The sequence below is a fragment of the Arachis ipaensis genome, chromosome B10 (genome assembly GCF_000816755.2).
Source record: "Arachis ipaensis cultivar K30076 chromosome B10, Araip1.1, whole genome shotgun sequence".
NCBI lineage: Eukaryota > Viridiplantae > Streptophyta > Magnoliopsida > Fabales > Fabaceae > Arachis > Arachis ipaensis.
Window position 1 is genome coordinate 39,770,287 of NC_029794.2, and position 8,125 is coordinate 39,778,411.

Below are 8,125 nucleotides of genomic sequence, written 5' to 3' on the forward strand. Positions count from 1 at the left end.
TATGTTCTTCATTGATCTTCAAGTTGTTCTTGATGATTTCAGTGCTCTGATCTTTAAATTCTCCTGTTTTGTGTGTTTTGTTATTTTTCTTATGCATTCTCAATTTGTTAAAGCCTCTAATACAAAATTTCTAAGTTTGGTGTCTTGCATGCATTGTTCATTTGATCTTAGTTGCATTTTTTGTTATTTCTCATCATTAAAAATTCAAAAATATTTTCAAAATTGTGTCTTTTCAAGTCAATAATACAGAGAATTGAAGATTCAGAACATTCAGCAGAGGAATCAAACAGAAAAAGCTGGGCGTTCAAAACGCTCAGTGAAGAAGGAAAACTAGCGTTTAAACGCCAGCCAGGGTACCTGGCTGGGCGTTTAACGCCCAAAAAGGTAGCATTTTGGGCGTTAAATGCCAGAATGGATACCATTCTGGGCGTTTAATGCCAGAAGGACACTAGAGGGAAGATTTTGTTTTTAATCCAAATTTTTTTTCAAATCTTTATAATTTTTCAAAATCAAATCTTTTTCAAATCATATCTTTTCAATCATATCTCTTCAAAATCAATTTTTTTCCATTTTTTATTTTATTATTATTTTCGAAAATCCTTGCTATAATTAAAGATTTACTTCAAAATTTTCAAGTTGTTACTTGCCTATTAAGAAAGGATCAAACTTTAAATTTTAGAATCATATCTTTTAATTTCTTGTTAGTCAAGTAATTAACTTTAATTTTAAAAACTTTCTTTTTCTAAATCGATTTTCAATCATATCTTTTCAATCATATCTTTTCAATCACATCTTTTTCAAAATTAATTTTCAATCATATCTTTTTAATTTCTAATTTCAAAATCTTTTTCAGAAATCACTTTATTTCTTTCCCAATCTAAATTTTCGAAAATCTCAATCAAATTTTCAAATTTCTTTTTAATTATTTCAAAATCTTCTTAATTTATTTTCAAAAATTCTTCCCCTCTTCTCACATCCTTCTATTTAAAGGACTAACACTCCTCCTTAAGGTACAATTCGAACTCCCTCCTTCTTTATATGTTCGAATTCTCTTCCATCTACCTCCTCCTTCTATTCTTCTTTTCTTCCTACACCTCAAGGAATCTCTATACTGTGACATAGAGGATTCCCTACTTTCTTGTTCTTTTCTCTTTCATATGAGCAGGAACAAAGATAAAGGCATACTTGTTCAAGCTGATTCTGAACCTGAAAGGACCTTGAAGAGAAAGCTAAGAGAAGATAAAGCACAATTCTCTTTAGAGGGCCTAACAGAGCTCTTCAAGGAAGAAGAAACCATGGCAGCCGAAAACAACAATGCCAACAATGCAAGGAAGGTGCTTGGTGACTTTACTGCAAGTTTCATGGACTTCCATTGGAAGATCCTCATCAGTTCTTAGCTGAATTCTTGCAAATCTGTGACACTGTCAAGACCAATGGGGTTGACCCTGAAGTCTACAGACTTATGCTTTTTCCTTTTGCTGTAAGAGACAGAGCTAGGATATGGTTAGACTCACAACCTAAAGAAAGCCTGAACTCTTCGGAAAAGCTAGTCAATGCCTTCTTAGCAAAGTTTTTTCCACCTCAAAAATTGAGCAAGCTCAGAGTGGAAGTCCAAACCTTCAGACAGAAGGAAGGTGAATCCCTCTATGAAGCTTGGGAAAGATACAAGCAATTAATCAGAAGATGTCCTTCTGACATGCTTTCTGAATGGAGCATCATAGGAATTTTCTATGATGGTATGTCTGAACTATCCAAGATGTCATTGGATAGCTCTGCTGGAGGATCTCTTCATCTAAAGAAGATGCTTGCAGAAGCTCAGGAACTCATTGAAATGGTTGCAACTAACCAATACATGTACACTTCTGAAAGGAATCCTGTGAATAATGGGACAAATCAGAAGAAAGGAGTTCTTGAGATTGATACTCTGAATGCCATATTGGCTCAGAATAAAATATTGACCCAACAAGTCAATATGATTTCTCAGAGTCTGTCTGAAATGCAAGCAGCAACAGGCAGTACTAAGGAAGCTTCCTCTGAAGAAGAAGCTTATGATCCTGAGAACCCAACAACGGAAGAGGTGAATTACATGGGAGAACCCTATGGAAACACCTATAATCCTTCATGGAGAAATCATCCAAATCTCTCATGGAAGGATCAACAGAGACCTCAACAAGGTTTCAACAACAATAATGGTGGAAGAAACAGGTTTACCAATAGCAAACCTTTTCCATCATCTTCTCAGCAACAAACAAAGAATTCTAAACAGAGCCACTCTGATTAAGCAACCATTGTCTCTGATCTAATCAAAACCACTCAAAGTTTCATGACTGAAACAAGGTCCTCCATTAAAAATTTGGAGGCACAAGTGGGTCAGCTGAGTAAGAAAATTACTGAACTCCCTCTTAGTACTCTCCCAAGCAATACAAAAAAGAATCCAAAGAGAGAGTGCAAGGCCATAAACACGTCTCACATGGCCGAACCTGGAGAGGAAGAAGAGACAGTGATCTCCACTGAGGAATACCTCAATGGACGTCCACTGACCTCCATGGAGTTCCCTAATGAGGAACCATGGGAATCTGAGGCTCAAACAGAGACCATAGAGATTCCATTGAATCTACTTCTGCCATTCATGAGCTCTGATGAGTATTCTTCCTCTGAAGAGGATGAAGATGTTACTGAAGAGAAAGTTGTTAAGTACCTTGGAGCAATCATGAAGCTAAATGCCAAGTTGTTTGGTAATGAGACTTGGGAGGATGAACCTCCATTGCTCATCAAAGAACTGGATGACTTGACTAGGCAGAGATTACCTCTGAAGAGACAAGATCCTGGAAAGTTCTCAATACCTTGTACCATAGGCACCATGACCTTTGAGAACGGTCTGTGTGACCTAGGGTCAAGCATAAACCTCATGCCTATCTCTGTAATGGAGAAGCTAGGGATCATTGAGGTACAAGCTGCAAGAATCTCACTAGAGATGGCAGACAATTCAAAGAAACAGGCTTATGGACTTGTAGAGGATGTCTTGGTAAAGGTTGAAGACCATTACATCCCTACTGATTTCATAATCCTAGAGACTGGGAAGTGTATGGATGAATCCATCATCCTTGGCAGACCCTTCCTAGCCACAGTAAAAGCTGTGATTGATGTTGACAGAGGAGAATTGATCATTCAAGTGAATGGAGACTCCCTTATGTTTAAAGCTCAAGGATATCCCTCTGTCACCATGGAGAGGAAGCATGAAGAGCTTCTCTCAATACAGAGTCAAACAGAGCCCCCACAGTCAAACTCTATGTTTGGTGTTGGGAGGCCACAACCAAACTTTAAGTTTGGTGTTGAACCCCCACATTCAAACTCTAAGTTTGGTGTTGGAAGGTTCCAACATTGCTCTGAACACCTGTGAGGCTCCATGAGAGCCACTGTCAAGCTATTGACATTAAAGAAGTGCTTGTTGGGAGGCAATCCAATTTTTAGTTATCTATGTTAAATTTCTATTTTCTTTTGTTATTTTATGTTTTCTATAGGTTGATGATCATGTGAAGTCACAAAAATAATTGAAAAATTGCTAACAGAAGGAAAAACAGAATGAAAAATAGAACACCCTGGAGGAGAAACTTACTGGCGTTTAAACGCCAGTAAGGGTAGCAGAATGGGCGTTAAACGCCCAGTCTGGCACCATTCTGGGCGTTTAATGCCAGAAATGGGCACCAGACTGGCGTTTAATGCCAGGAATGGGCAAGAAGCTGGCGTTAAACGCCAGAAATCGGCAGCAGCCTGGCGTTTAATGCCAGGATTGACAGCAAGGGGCGTTTTGCACGCCACATGGTGCAGGGATGAGAAATCCTTGACACCTCAGGATCTGTGGACCCCACAGGATCCCTACCTACCCCACCTCTCTCTCTCTTCTTCACCCATTCACCAATCACCTCAATACCTCTTCCCCAAAAATCCCTCACCTATCAAATCCCACCATTCTCTTCACCACTCACATCTATCCTTCATAAAACCTCACCTACCTCCCCATTCAAATTCAAACCACTTTCCCTCCCAAACCCACCCTATATGGCCGAACCCAAACCCCCCTCTCCACTCCTATTTAAACCCATCTTCACTCCTTCATTTTCACACAAACATACACACTATCTATCCCCCTTGGCCGAAACACAAAGCCCACTCCATCTCCTCTATTTCTTCTTCTTCTACTCTATTCTTTCTTCTTTTGCTCGAGGACGAGCAAACCTTCTAAGTTTGGTGTGGTAAAAGCTAAAGCTTTTTTGTTTTTCCATAACCATTAATGGCAACAAAGGCCGGAAAAACCTCTAGAAAGAGGAAAGGGAAGGCAAAAGCTTCCACCTCCGAGTCATGGAAGATGGAGAGATTCCTCTCAAGGGTGCATCAAGACCACTTCTATGAAGTTGTGGCCAAGAAGAAGGTGATCCCCGAGGTCCCTTTTAAGCTCAAAAAGGGCGAATATCCGGAGATCGGACATGAGATCCGAAGAAGAGGTTGGGAAGTTCTCACCAACCCCATTCAACAAGTCAGAATCTTAATGGTTTAAGAGTTCTATGCCAATGCATGGATCACCAAGAACCATGATCGAAGTGTGAACCCGGATCCTAAGAATTGGCTTACAATGGTCCGGGGGAAATACTTAGATTTTAGTCTGGAAAATGTAAGGTTGGCATTCAACTTGCCCATGATGCAAGGAGATGCACACCCATACACTAGAAGAGTCAACTTTGATTAAAGGTTGGACCAAGTCCTCATGGACATATGTGAAGAGGGCGCTCAATGGAAGAGAGATTCAAGAGGGAAGCCAGTTCAACTAAGAAGGCATGACCTCAAGCCCGTGGCTAGGGGATGGTTGGAGTTCATCCAACGCTCAGCCATTCCTACTAGCAACTGGTCTGAAGTTACTATAGACCGGGCTATCATGATTCATAGCATCATGATTAGAGAGGAAGTAGAAGTTCATGAGGTTATATCCCAAGAACTCTACAAGGTGGTGGACAAGTCCTCCACTATGGCAAGGTAAGCCTTCCCTCATCTTATTTTTCACCTCTGCAATTCAGCTGGAATTGACATAGAGTAAGACATCCTCATTGATGAGGACAAGCCCATCACTAAGAAAAGGATGGAGCAAGTGAGAGAACCTCACCAAGAGCATGAGAAAACTCCTCATCATGAAACCCCTGAGATGCCTCAAGGGATGCATTTTCCTCCACAAAACTATTGGGAGCAAATCAACACCTCCCTAAGAGAAATAAGTTCCAACATGGAACAACTAAGGGTGGAGCACCAAGAGCATTCCATCCTCCTCCATGAAATTAGAGAAGACCAAAGAACCATGAGAGAGGAACAATAAAGGCAAGGAAGAGACATTGAGGAGCTCAAGCACTCCATAAGATCTTCAAGAGGAAGAACAAGCCGCCATCACTAAGGTGGACCCGTTCTTTAATTTCCTTGTTCTTTATTTTCTATTTTTCGAAAATTGTGCTTTATGTTTATTTATGTTTGTGTCTTTATTACATGATCATTAGTGTCTTAGTGTCTATGCATTGAAGCTATGAAAATGAATCCATCACCTTTCTTAAAAGAAAAATGTTTTTAATTGAAAAAGAAAAAGAAGTGCATGAATTTCAAATTTCAAAACAGTTTAATTATTTTGATGTGGTGGCAATACTATTGTTTTTCTGAATGAATGCTTGAACAGTGCATATTTTTGAATTTGATTGTTTATGAATGTTAAAATTGTTGGCTCTTGAAAGAATGATGGGAAAAGGAGAAATGTTATCTGATGATCTGAAAAATCATAAAATTGATTCTTGAAGCAAGAAAAAGCAGTGAAAAGCTTGCAGAAAAAAAAAGAGAGAAAAGAAAAAAAAAGAAAAGTAAGCAGAAAAAGCCAATACCCCTTTAAACCAAAAGGAAAGGGTGATAAAAAGGATCCAAGGCTTTGAGCATCAGTGGATAGGAGGGCCCACAGGAATAAAATCCTGGCCTAAGCGGCTAAACCAAGCTGTCCCTAACCATGTGCTTGTGGCGTGAAGGTGTCAAGTGAAAACTTGAGACTGAGCGGTTAAAGTCGAGGTCCAAAGCAAAAAGAAGAGTGTGCTTAAGAACCCTGGACACCTCTAATTGGGGACTCTAGCAAAGTTGAGTCACAATCTGAAAAAGGTTCACCCAGTTATTTGTCTGTGGCATTTATGTATCCGGTGGTAATACTGGAAAACAAAGTGCTTAGGGCCACGGCCAAGACTCATAAAGTAGTTGTGTTCAAGAATCAACATACTTAACTAGGAGAATCAATAACTCTATCTGGATTCTGAGTTCCTATAGATGCCAATCATTCGGAACTTCAAGGGATAAAGTGCGATGCCAAAATTGTTCAGAAGCAAAAAGCTAAAAGCCCCGCTCATCTAATTAATACTGATCTTCATAGATATTTTTGGAATTCATTGTATATTCTCTTCTTTTTATCCTATTTGATTTTTAGTTGCTTGGGGACAAGCAACAATTTAAGGGTGTTGTGATGAGCGGATAATTTATACACTTTTTGGCATTGTTTTTAGTATGTTTTTAGTATATTTTAATTAGTTTTTATTATATTTTTATTAGTTTTTATTTAAAAATCAGATTTCTGGACTTTACTATGAGTTTGTGTGTTTTTCTGTGATTTCAGGTATTTTCTGGCTGAAATTGAGGGACCTGAGCAAAAATCTGATTCAGAGGCTGAAAAAGGACTGCAGATGCTGTTGGATTCTGACCTCCCTGCACTCAAAGTGGATTTTCTGGAGCTACAGAAGCCCAATTGGCACGCTTTCAATTGCGTTGGAAAGCAGACATCCTGGGCTTTCCAGCAATATATAATAGTCCATACTTTGTCTGAGATTCGATGGCCCAAATCGGCGTTCCAAGTCAGCTTAAGAATTCTTGCGTTTAACTCCAAAACTGGCACAAAAGCTGGAGTTAAACGCCCAAACTGGCACGAAAGCTGGCGTTTAACTCCAAGAAAAATCTCTACACATGGAAGCTTCAATGCTCAGCCCAAGCACACACCAAGTGGGCCCGGAAGAAGATTTCTGCATTAATTACTAATTTCTGTAAATCCTAGGCTACTAGTTCTCTATAAATAGGACCTTTTACTATTGTATTTGAACAATCTTTGGACGTTTAGTCCCTAGACCTTGGGGGCTGGCCATTCGGCCATGCTTACACCATTATCACTTTTGTATTTTCAACGGTGGAGTTTCTACACACCATAGATTAAGGTGTGGAGCTCTGCTGTTCTTCATGAATTAATACAAAGTACTATTGTTTTTCTATTCAACTCAAGTCTATTTCTTCTCCAAGATATTCATTCGTTCTTCAACTTGATGAATGTGATGATCTGTGACACTCATCATCATTCTCACCTATGAACATGTTCAATGCTCAGCCCAAGCACACACCAAGTGGGCCCGGAAGAAGATTTCTGCATTAATTACTAATTTCTGTAAATCCTAGGCTACTAGTTCTCTATAAATAGGACCTTTTACTATTGTATTTGAACAATCTTTGGACGTTTAGTCCCTAGACCTTGGGGGCTGGCCATTCGGCCATGCTTACACCATTATCACTTTTGTATTTTCAACGGTGGAGTTTCTACACACCATAGATTAAGGTGTGGAGCTCTGCTGTTCTTCATGAATTAATACAATGTACTATTGTTTTTCTATTCAACTCAAGTCTATTTCTTCTCCAAGATATTCATTTGTTCTTCAACTTGATGAATGTGATGATCCGTGACACTCATCATCATTCTCACCTATGAATGCGTGCCTGACAACCACTTCCGTTCTACTTGCAATAGCTTGAGTGCGTATCTCTTAGCCTCCTGGTTCATGATGCATGGTTGCCTCGCCTGACAACCGAGCCTTCCATTCCATGGGATCAGAGCCTTCATGGTATAGGCTAGAATTATTGGTGGCCATTCCTGAGATCCAGAATGTCTAAACCTTGTATGTGGTATTCTGAGTAGGATCTGGAAAGGGATGACTGTGACGAGCTTCAAACTCGCGATTGTGGGGCATGTGACAGACGCAAAAGGATCAATGGATCCTATTCCGACATGATCGAGAACCGACAG